The sequence below is a fragment of the Oryza brachyantha genome, chromosome 3 (assembly GCF_000231095.2).
Source record: "Oryza brachyantha chromosome 3, ObraRS2, whole genome shotgun sequence".
In the NCBI taxonomy this organism is placed as follows: Eukaryota; Viridiplantae; Streptophyta; class Magnoliopsida; order Poales; family Poaceae; genus Oryza; species Oryza brachyantha.
Genome location: NC_023165.2, coordinates 19,555,901 through 19,568,035, shown reverse-complemented (window position 1 = coordinate 19,568,035; position 12,135 = coordinate 19,555,901).

Here is a 12,135-nt window from a genome sequence, read left to right as displayed (position 1 = left end):
GGCGAGGGAAGGGATGACCGGATTCAGGCGTCACGGTCGCGGTGGCACTCCAGCGACATGGTGGGGTAGCGGTCGCGGTCGTCATAGTAGTTGTAGATGGAGTGGGTGGCACTGACCCAGGCGAGGCGGCGGTACTGGTCGGCGTCGAGGTCCTAGGACTCTGGCTGGTCCCACCAGCGGGCGCCCTCGCCTGCCCGTCGCCCCGCGCGGCCGCGCCTGCCTGCCGGACGCTGGCCGACACCGCGCGCCTGCCCGCCACGCGCCCGGCCGCCTTCGCCCCAAGCCTGGCCGACGCCGCCACGCGCCTGGCCCGCTCGCCGCAGCCAGCCGCCGGAGCGCTGCCGCTCATCAACCCGCCGGACTGCCACCGCCCGTTGGCTCGGTTTCAACCAGGGTGTGGTGGGGAAAGTGCAGATAAGGTTAGAAAGTGAAGGGGGCATTGTTGTCATTTCGCGTGTTTATTTTTTTTCTCTATTTTTTATTTACACTATTCACGGTACCTTAATAGTAGGGCTAAACGGGAGCTTCATTTTTAAAAAGCGGGGTCAAATCTGTAAAGTGGAAAAAACAGGACTAAGCCTACAATTAACCTCTAAATTAGAGCCAGTTATGCAATTGTCCCTCATATATATACAAGTATATATCTATTAATTATTATTATTACATAGAATGATAAGGGTCTCTATGTTAGTTTCGCACCAGGGCCCCTAAGAGTCGGGACCGACTCTGCATTTCAATTGAACAAGAAAATGGAATTAATCAAGGTGAATATGCCAACCACAACGGCGATGACATAATGAAAGTGGTGATCGAGTAGTTTTTTTTTTTATTTTGCCACAACACCAACCGTATTGCATCTTTTTTAAAAAGAAAAAGTATTACCAAAATTCTCAGGATTCAACTAAAGAGGCGTAGTCAGAAGCACATGATTAGGGAGTGATAATGGTTGAGGAAGAGGTTGCGTGTCGACATATGAGAGGATATCTACTGCTCAATAGGCACGTGAATGAAAAGAACTGGAGTACGTAGTTTTTTTTTTCTTATAGAACACACTTTGCTGATTGTTCACAAAAAAAATCCCCCTGACTACTCTCTCCAAGGCCTGACTCGCATAAACGAACACATCTCTTCATGCCTAACAAGACAATAAAATCATATAGCGAGCACTTGAAGATAACCTTTGAAGGATTATCAAATACCATTTTTATTAGATACAATGTGGCATAACCCTACATTTCTTCCTTGAAAAGGGTATTACAGCGTTTGTAAAACTTCGAGTAAATTTCAAAAGTTACATATACTTTGACCAAATTATCATAAAATCATTTATTTAAGGTAGTACGTGATAAAACTACATATTTAACGTTAGATTTATCACAATACTATAAATTTAAGATGGGGTATTATGAAATTACAGATTTTTAACAAAATTAATAGAAAGCTACATGTTTAATCCATTTAATCAGAAACCGAGATATAACAGTTATGGCTAAAAAATTAAACACTAAATATATAGTTATGCTATAACTTTAGTATTAAATCTATAGTTTTATAATGCTTTGTCCTAAATATGTTGTATAATAAATTTAGTGTTAAATTTATAAAACAGTTTTATGATAGGACATATTAAATACATAGTTTTGTAATAATTTGGTCAAGTACCAGTAGTTTTATTAAGTTTACTCCAAAATTCTGGCTTTGGGTCATATTTAAACTATATCATAATATAAGTATTTGAACCCAGAAATACGAGAAAACCCTCTTATCGTCCTGTTATTACTCGAAGGGTCCAAAACCAGTAAATCTTTAAACACGAGGACAAAACCATGGATCAACCACTCTTTTCTCGACCATGGAGTATATATGTAATTGAACAGGTTATATACACATTCTTTGCAAATAATCGCAGTCATTGACACTCACAAGGTTGATTGCGTCAGGTCAATAATTCGCAATGAAAAAGACTATGCGTACGATCTTCCGTTTACAAAAATTGTATGATCAAACGAGACGTCATGCATTTGCTTACGATGAATCACTTCCCTCCGTTGATAAACATAGAGAGAACACTGTTTGATCGTATAAACTTCGTAAACGGAAGTTTGTACGTGTAGCGGCGCTCATTGGCAATAGACTAACAAGGGGGTTGAGACTTTTGCCCGGTGTTTGGTGTGTTTTTTTCTTCCTCTCAACTTGGATCATGAGGTTTCTAATTAACCTAGTGGAGAGCACAGATCAAAGATTGAATTGGACTTAGGAAACAAAGAAAGGAAGTGAAGTGTTGGGCAATGGAGCAGTAAGTTACAGAAAGTTGTGTTAGTTAGGATCCACAAGTCTTGCACTTGTGAGTAGTAGCATATATGTGTTGTTTACATTATAGTGTAATTGTGTGGTTACACTATGTCCCACTAAGAATTATATGTATTTGGGTAAACTTAACAAATTATATGGTAAGATCAATTCTACTGTACACTATATAAAATATGTAAATATTATGATGATTCATTTTTGTAGAAGATTCAATAAAGATAATACGATATCAATTTACCATTTGAGCTAAGCCTGATAATTAGATGTGTAAAAATAAACGAAGCAACCAAAAATATTTATATGCATTTGTTGTTAGCGATTTAAATCCAATTTTGAAAAATATACTACAAAGAAAAAGAACCCCAAATCAACTCTAAATTTAACTTGTAAAATTTAAATTTTGACAGACTCTGATAACCCAACAAGCAGGCCAGGAGATAAGATAGTATTTAATAAATATACTAACATAGTAAAAAAATTGCTTTTAAAAATGATGCCAATAGGCGGTAAGTGCAGATATTGAGATTCTCCTAGATATGCATTCTTCTCCATGATGAGAACAGAAGCCCTAAGGCTGCCCTCCTCTCTGGCTTCACCGACCAAGCGGTGTGCATGAATGCAGCAGGTGTTTGTTTCCTCTGCCTGCATGACTTGCAGCTAGGGGTGTAAGTGGGCCGGTCCGCGAATTCGTTTATAGGTCAATTAAGCGGGTAACCTAGTGAACAATCCGCTTAATTGACCTATAAGCGGGTTGGTGGGCTTGTCCACTTACACCCCTAGTTGTTGCTGCTAAAAGAGGAGCTTTTGCTCTGATTCTCAGCAGCGGCCGGCTGCACTGCACGCACTGCGGATTTGTGTGATGGGCGACTTTCTGCAACACCACAAACTGTGCCTCCCTTTATTTTTAGTTCAAAAAAAAAATGAAAGGAAGGGGTTTGTGTAGTACTCCAGCTTTTAGGTGAGGTGACTGGAATATATGGGTAATTCAATCAGTTTTCTCATCTTTTATGTGGGGGTGATTGCTTGGCTTATTTGTGAAAAAAGTCAAATGGTATATTTACAAATGAAAATAGTTTATAAATAAAACTTTTATATGTATATTCTTAATGATTTAAAAGCCAAGGTTAGAAAATAAACTTCGGTGAAAAAACTCTAAAATCAACTTCAAATTTAAGATTAAAAGTTTAAATTTTGGCTTATAAATATAAACAAAAGCAAAAAGATGTGGTCTAGTCACTTTCGGTACTCCTCAAATTAACTGTTTCCCCTTTTTTCTTTGGTAAGTTAAAGGGTTTAACAATGAATTATTCTAACCTAGTTATGAAATAAATTTCTACTTGATTACTGTTTGCAAATTCTAAATATAAAAATATAAAAACTTAGATAAAACTAAAAAGTAAAACCATATACATCAACAAAACTATGGTAGACATATTTTAAATAAACTGAATTTAACCATTAGATATTACTACAATTTGTAGATTTAGTAATTTTTGTAATTTTACATAATTGAAAGTTAAAAAAATCAGATAACTGAAATATACTTCATCCATCCCAAGAAGACTAGAATTTTCAACTGCACTACATTTGTAGACTTATCACCATCCACCAAACAAGTAAAATGATGGGAATTGTACTACTAGGTTTGTAGGCCAGTAGCAGCTCCCTAGAGAAAAAGAAAAGGAAAAACAACTCCAAAATCCCTATTTCAAGTGCCAAGTCTGTAATCATTATGTGCAATATGCACAATGTTTCCAATTGCGCTTGATGTGTGTTCCTCCATGAGCTGACTCAAAGGCAGGGGTGTATCTAGAGGGGAAAAAAAATCCTACCACAGGTTTATGCACGTAAAAAAAAACTCATGTGAAGATTAAGGAAAAGAAAAGGTGATCATTAATTAATACAACATGTTGTATTTTTAATCAATTACATACTTGTATTGCATATTGGCATGTTACATTTCTAATATAAAAAAATTGTGTTCCTTTGCTCATGGGGGGCATTGAATGGGGAAGTGAATGACAAGGTCATTATTTGGCTTTTTTAAAGGAAAAGGTCAAATGCCATATTTGTAAAAAAAATAATTTGGAAAAGATCAAAAGCCAATCTTGAAAAATAAACTATAATTAAAAAACTCTAAAATCAACTTTAAATTTAAAGTTAAAATTTTAAATTTTATCTTTAAGCAAAAGCAAAAATATGAGGCCCCGAGAAAAACTAAAAAAAGGTTGTACTCCATGAAACATAGGGAGAAATATTGAACATAGGGATCCCTATTATATTGTGTGAATGTAATATTCAAGTCCTGCTCACAGACAACTAGATGTCTAGAAGTACCTGTTGTATCTACTGTTGTGGATACCGTAAATTTGCTTGAAACAAGTTTCATTTGTTTAAGTTGGTTTAGTTCTTTTTATACTTTTTCCTAGGCACAATTTACACATCACTATCACATATATTTGTTGCTAGCGATGTCGATGACCTATTGTGTGGAGTACAGAACTTCTATAGAATAAAAGGACAGCACAATTTAGTGCCCATATGTATGTAATTAAATATAAATAAATGAGAGAACAAAAGGACAATAAGATTCACTTGACCACATCCTAGCTACAAGCTTGGACAACCTAAATATTTCAGAAAAGTATTTTTTTCATAGAATAGATATTTCATTAATCAATAAGGCACATCTGGTCTCTGCTCCTGCTAGGTATGCACCCAGTGAATTGTTTAAAAGTATCCTTTTTTTTTCTAGAGAACAAGTTTACCAAACATACGCACAACCTCAACATGATCAACTAAAGGTCCATTAGACGGTTAATATATTCTTATTGGGCTAATTAAGCAAAGTACACAAGGTAAACATAGAAAACATCTGTGCAATAGGCTGGTTGCAGTCTTAACCAGAATTGATCATGGGAGCTGCACCTGGTTGTTCGAAGAAGCCCTGCTCCAGCCAAGAAAAAAAATATATATGCAGCTGCTCGGTCACCAATGCAGTCAAACAAGTCTTGGGGACAAAGTTTGCTGAAATTTGTTGGTTCAAAGGAGTACCATACCACCTAGAAGTGAGTGGCCACCTCACTTACTGACCTGCAGATGCAGGCCTGCCTGGCCCTAATAAAGCAGTGTTAAAGAGACACTGAACCACAGGATTAAACAATGGAGATTTCTGATCTTAGGCTGCTGTTCAGTTTGTAAAATAATTTTGTAAAAACATCTCATCGAATTTACGGACATACATTTGAAGTGTTAAACGTAGTCTAATTAAAAAACAAATTTCAGATTTCGCCTGGAAACTGCGAGATAATCTTTTGAGTCTAATTAATCCGTCATTAGCACAAGTTAGTTACTATAGCACTTATGGTTAATCATGTACTAATTAGGCTCAAAAGATCCGTCTCACATTTTCCCATAACTGTGTAAGTTTTAATGTTTATGTATATTTAATGCTTCATTTAAGTATTCAAATATCCAATGTGATGTTTTTGGAACTAAACAGCCGTACAAATGCCATCAAAGACCTCTGTAATTTTGCCCAGTTGGTCTCTAGTGATCAGTTTTTTTCCTCTCAATCACATTTTAGTTTCCAAATTTTTTTTCTAAAAACATCACATCAAATTTTTGGACATCTATATGAAGCATTAAATAAATATAAACATTAAAACTCATTACACAGTTATGGAGAAAATAGTGAGACGAATCTTTTGAGCCTAATTAGGACATGATTAGCCATAAGTGCTACAGTAACCAACATATGCTAATGACTGATTAATTAGACTCAAAAGATTCCTCTCGCGGTTTCCAGACGGAATCTAAAATTTGTTTTGTAATTAGACTACGTTTAATATTTTAAATGGGTGTTTAAAGTTTTGATGTGATGTTTTTGCAAAACTTTTTTTAAGGCCTTGTGTAGGTCCCAATTTTTTTTTCTAAAAACATCACATTGAATTTTTGTTCATCTAATTAAAGCATTAAACATAAATGAACTAAAAAAACTAATTGCACAGTTATAGAAGAAATCTTGAGACGAATCTTTTGAGCCTAATTAGTCCATGATTAGCCATAAGTGCTACAGTAACCAACCAGTGCTAATGACGGATTAATTAGGCTCAAAAGATTCGTCTCGCGGTTTCTAGGCTAGCCGTAAAATTCGTTTTTTCATTCATATCCGAAACCCCTTCTGATATCCGATCAAACGTTCGATGTGATGATTTTGCCAAAAAAATTTGGCAACTAAACACCACCTAAACAAGGCCTTTGTTTCTACCCTCCTGCCAAGATCAGAGGGGAATATACCAGTGTATGGTTACAAACATGTAGTACTCCTACACATGATTGCCAGTGTTGGGATCCTGGACAGGATAGTTTTTTTTCCCCATGGAGTTATCTAGGGGTTGTAGAGAACAGTACAGTGAAAATCTTGGCTGTCATAACCGTATGATATGTACCACTATTGTCTGGTGTGATCAGGATTGAAAATGCTTCCTCAATTCACATCATAATATTGACAATTAATATTGATACCGATGGTTGTAGCATTGTAGGTAGTTGGTTTGTGGTTTTGTGCCGCCTCGTGCTAGGTTTTCTTTTTCTTCCTTCAGGTCTTTTGCCATTTTTCTCTAATTAACCGTATAAATATGAGGTTTTGGGGCATAGTTTTTTCTCATAAGCTAAACCAACTCTCTTCTTCTTAATAAATTGGAGGTCCTTTGCGGAGTGTTCTAACTTTCTATGGAAAAAATAACTACACCCAAGAAGATGTTAATATCAGTTCATTTCGGCTGCATTCTTTTATGCAGATTATTCTGAGATTTTTTTCTCGACTTTTATGCGCATATTTTCTAAATTCCTAAATAGTATGTTTTTAGAAAAAGTTTTTATATACAAGTTTATCATCTTAAGATTTTAATTTTCAATAGTTAAAAATATCGTTTACACCATTAAATAGATATAAAAAAATCAAAAAATATTTATCCTTTAAAGCGACAGAAGAACACAGCCCACTTCTACTTATCAGTGACCTGTTAAGAAATGTGCATCTCATTTAGACGTATAGTAGTAAGGATTTTTTGCAGAGCCTCGAGCAATGGCATTTAAAATTTTACACTCATATCTTTTCGTTTTTTATCGTGCTTATAAGTCAAAATTTGAATTTTTAACTTTAAATTTAGAGTTGATTTTGGGATTTTTCATCACAGTTTATTTTATAAGAGGACTTAAAACACATATAAAAATTCACAAATTATTTTTTATTTTGTAAATATATCATTTGTTTTTTTCAATCGCCCTAGGCTGCGTTCGATTCAGCCAGTTGGGCTAAACTTCTTCTCGTTTTACGTTAGCACGCTTTTCAAACTACTAAATGATGTATTTCGTGCAAAAATTTTCTATATAGAAATTATTCTAAAAGATTAAATAAGTCTATTTTCTAAATTTTTAATAAGTAATACTTAATTAATCATGTGCTAATTACACTTATTGTTTTCCGCGCGGTTAATTATGTGGTGTTTGGGACAAGGGACTTATTTTTAGACCCTTGTCCCATCGAATGTTTGGACGCTTATTATAAACAGTAAACGTAGACTATTAATAAAACTTATTCATAATTTTGAACTAATTCATGAGACGAATCTATTGAGCCTAATTAATACATGATTAGCTTATGTGATGCTATAGTAAACATGCTCTAATTATAGATTAATTAGGCTTAAAAAATTCGTCTCACGGATTACCACTCATTTATGAAATTAGTTTTTTTATTAATCTATGTTTAATACTTCAAATTAGTGTCCAAACATTTGAGACATGGGGCTAAAAGTAAACAACCCTTAGCTCTGTGACTCCATGTTTCGAACGCAGCCCTAGTCTCGTATCTCCATCCACTCTCAACCGAAAGCCTGAACCAGGGATGGCATGCTTGCATCAACTACAGCAGTGTCAGGGATCGATGACCCATGTAACAACAACAAACACACTCTGCCTACCCCCTAGCTGGCAAAGGAAAATGCCGTAGTATTCAAGCCTTCATCAACGACCTCACCTGCTGCACAGAGACAAGGGATCCAACAAAAAACACAGAGATAGCTTGCTGCTAGCTCAGCCTAGCCATTCATCACAGTTCACAAAAGAATCATTGGCATGGCAATGTTCTGTTTTTATTTTCTGCCTATCACTGTTCAGTATGAGTGATGGACTATTATTGTCTATTGTGTATTGTACTCCTCATTGGCCATAATTCTTGAAGGCTTCTTAGCATGATCAATGCAAGGTACTCACATGAGCGGTTTCAAATGCCACCTGGCATCAACATAGGGTGAAACCGTGCTTCTAAAAACTCATTCTCCTATAGTGTTAATTATATGATCCGAATTTGACTAATATTATATTCAGATTAGTTTCCTAGTAGGTTTCTCCTAATTGTGTCCTACTAGGAGTAGGAGTTGTATTATCCTAATAGGATTCTCCCGATCTAGGATTCTTTGATTTTTCTCTTATATATACTCTTATAAGGTGCCCGGGAAAGGTGTGACGACACATTGTATTCTCCTGCATTGTGATCTTCTCGTAGTAGCTATTGTCGGCTAACGCACGTGGTTTTTCCCTGCAAGTATTTTCACATTATATCTGTGTCTCGGTTATGCCTCTGTTTTCATAATAAGTAGTACCAGAACATTGAAGAGATCAATCTAATGTTGTTGCATCGCTATTTCGTCATCTGGTGGCACCAGATCATTTTGCCATCTTGGTGATTGATTGTTGCTTCTGATGATCGTTCTATGACTGCGTTCGAAGGTGAAGGTCACGAAAGCTAATTAGTCATATGGAAAACGATAAACATAATTAGTATATGATTAATTAAGTATTACTTATTAAAAATTTGAAACATGGAGTTATTTGATGTTGTAAAACAATTTTTATATAGAAACTTTTTGCACGAAATATATCATTTGGTAGTTTAAAAACATGCTAACGGAAAACAAGGATTAGTTTAGCCCAACAGGTTGAAACGAACGCAACCCATGTGCTACTGCAGCCTGAAGCATACACGTCCACAGAGGATGAGAAAAGTTTGATGGCAAGAATTCAAATAATTCCACTCAATCTGAAAAATTCTATATGAATCTACAAAGAATTTAAATATCTTATAATGTGAAACGGAGATAATATAGTATTAATCTCCAGCCAAGGCCCTATAAAGTTTGCATGGCAAGTTCCTCCTGTGGCCTTGGGCAAGTGTGTTTTTGTTAAATCACTGCTGCCAGAGCTGGTATTTTGACATTTTGGTCCTTTTAAAAAAATTTATTTTACAAATAGACCCCTAAAAAACTTATTGCATAAATGGACTTTTTTGACCACGCTAACGTCATTGGCGTCGTCGTTGTATAGGAATGTGCCAATGATGTTGGCGCGGTCAAAAGTTTATTTGTACAATAAGTTTTTTCAAGAGTCTATTTGTAAAAATAAGTTTTTTAAAAGGACCAAAATATCAAAATTGACACTGCTAGAGCGACATAGTACGGTCAACTTAGAGGATAATTGTTTGTTTATTATTAAAAAACCAAATGATATATTTAAAAATAAAAAAAATAATTTATGAATAAAACTTTTATATACGTGTTCTTAGCGATTTAAAAGCCCAGGGTAAAAATAAACTATGACAAAAAATCTCCAAAATCTACTTCAAATTTAAGATTCAAAATTTAAATTTTGGCTTATAAGCATAATCAAAAGCGAAAAGATGCGGCTGTTAGGTTGCCTTTTTTTCTCAGCTTTTTCTCATAAATTTTTAGTTTTTATATGCATGTTTTCTTAACCGCTAATGACCAATTTCTTGTAAAATACGATTCTATAAGAAGTCTCACATATTCAAAGGAGATTTTTATGTTTGTAGTAGCTAATTCTATCATTTATGCCATTAAGTAACTATCATAAAAAAAAAATCTTTCATCTTTTAGCAAGAAAATCTTTTAGCAAGAAAGAACACAACCTCTCGGGGAGCAGTTCCTTTTGAGGAATGACATGAACAATTTCATGCTTTCAATGAAGGGTTACTATCGCACAAACTGTAGTACGCTTGATGGCCGCTCGAGTCTAGGAGTACTTACATCGAGAAATTTATCAATTAAAATCCTATCGCGCAAACCTTTCTAGGCTCAAACCATTTCCCAATTTCATCGCACACCAACAACACGCTCATGTGTGAAAACGAGCCATGGGCCCATACACTAATGTGTCAATATGGAGAAAATTGTTATTTTGACATTGTCAAAACATGATTTCTCTAAAACGACACTATCAGTTTTAGCTTCTCTATAATAGCTTTATCAAACTAATGCGACACATAGAACTACTATTTTCATACATTTGATGCAAAAGAAAATATTTTTGCTTTTGATTCCCTAATGAGTTTAATAAATTACCCCCAAGAGTATATAGTAATAAGCTAGTTTAGCAGATCAAATGGTGTGGTCAATTAGAAAAATATTTTTTTAAAAAAATAATGAAGCATATAATATCAAATAAGGTGGTGAATTAAGCCATATATTTATTACAAACTAAATACATATAAAAATAAAATAAAATAATATATGGACCAATACACCACACAAGAATAATTCTAAGTGCTTCAATAATATTTGAGTAGTTAACTAAATTAACATTTCAATAAAGAACCCACAATTACAAAGTTTAGGTTAGGGTTTTGGTTTTTCTTCATACTTAAATTTGCAAGGTGAATCAAGTTTTAAAAGTCAATGGGCTAGGGGCACACATGACATTTCACCATGAAAAATAGTGTCATATTGATTTTTCTTTGAGAAGAAACGAGGCAAATAGCATTTTAGTGTGTTGCACTAGTTTAAAAATAACATTTCAGCGAAGCCCAAAGTAGAAGTGGCATCATAGAGAAACCACTTTTGATAATGGGAGAATAGCAATTTTCTCATCTATGGGTCCTTGCAAAATGTGGATCATGAATTTCTTGTTAATTTATTTCTGAAATATATGTTGAATAAATTTAAAGTTCAAGTAAAAAAATGTAAGGTTAATGTTGAAAAGTATTCAGATAAAATTTTTAATAGAAAGTTGTTGTTTATACGATAAAATTTTAGTCCTTGTACCAACATTTTTCAGTCTTCTATATGAAGTTTTTTAATTTTAGAGAATTTTTTATATTTACTTTATTTTGTAAAATTTAGAAATTTTGACCATGAGATTTTACAAACAAATATTATTATAGTTTTAGCTGAAAATTTATATTGAATTTTTTAGACATTTTCTTATGGGCGCTCTCAACTTTGTAATACCAAATTTATCTTAAAATAAGTAAGTGTTTTACTATGTATTCCATAGATCGGTCACCTCCGATGGCTCCGAATCTCCGATTCAAATTTCCATGCTACATCCAACCAACGTCCCACACTTTCGTTAATAAAAGAATTGATGCAACACGGTAGATTTACATATTGCAACACGGTAGATTTACATATTGCAACACTAGATTCACGCAACGAGATGCTAGTAGCGAAGCGGCAACGTGAATGATGCATATGCGTGGCACAACGCACACCATAGAAGATGGCTGCGTTCTTTAGGACATAATTTTTATAATTTTTTTTCTCAATTTTTGCGTGCACGTTTTCTGAACCGCCAAACGTTACATTTTTTATAAAAAAATTTATATGTATAATTTCATCACTAACATTTCTAAAGTAGTTTTTCAACTTTACAATAATTAATTTCATCTTATATATTATTAAATATCTATTATAATATTAAATAATCTTTCGACAACAACTAAAAGCGTTTTTCCTAAGAAACTTT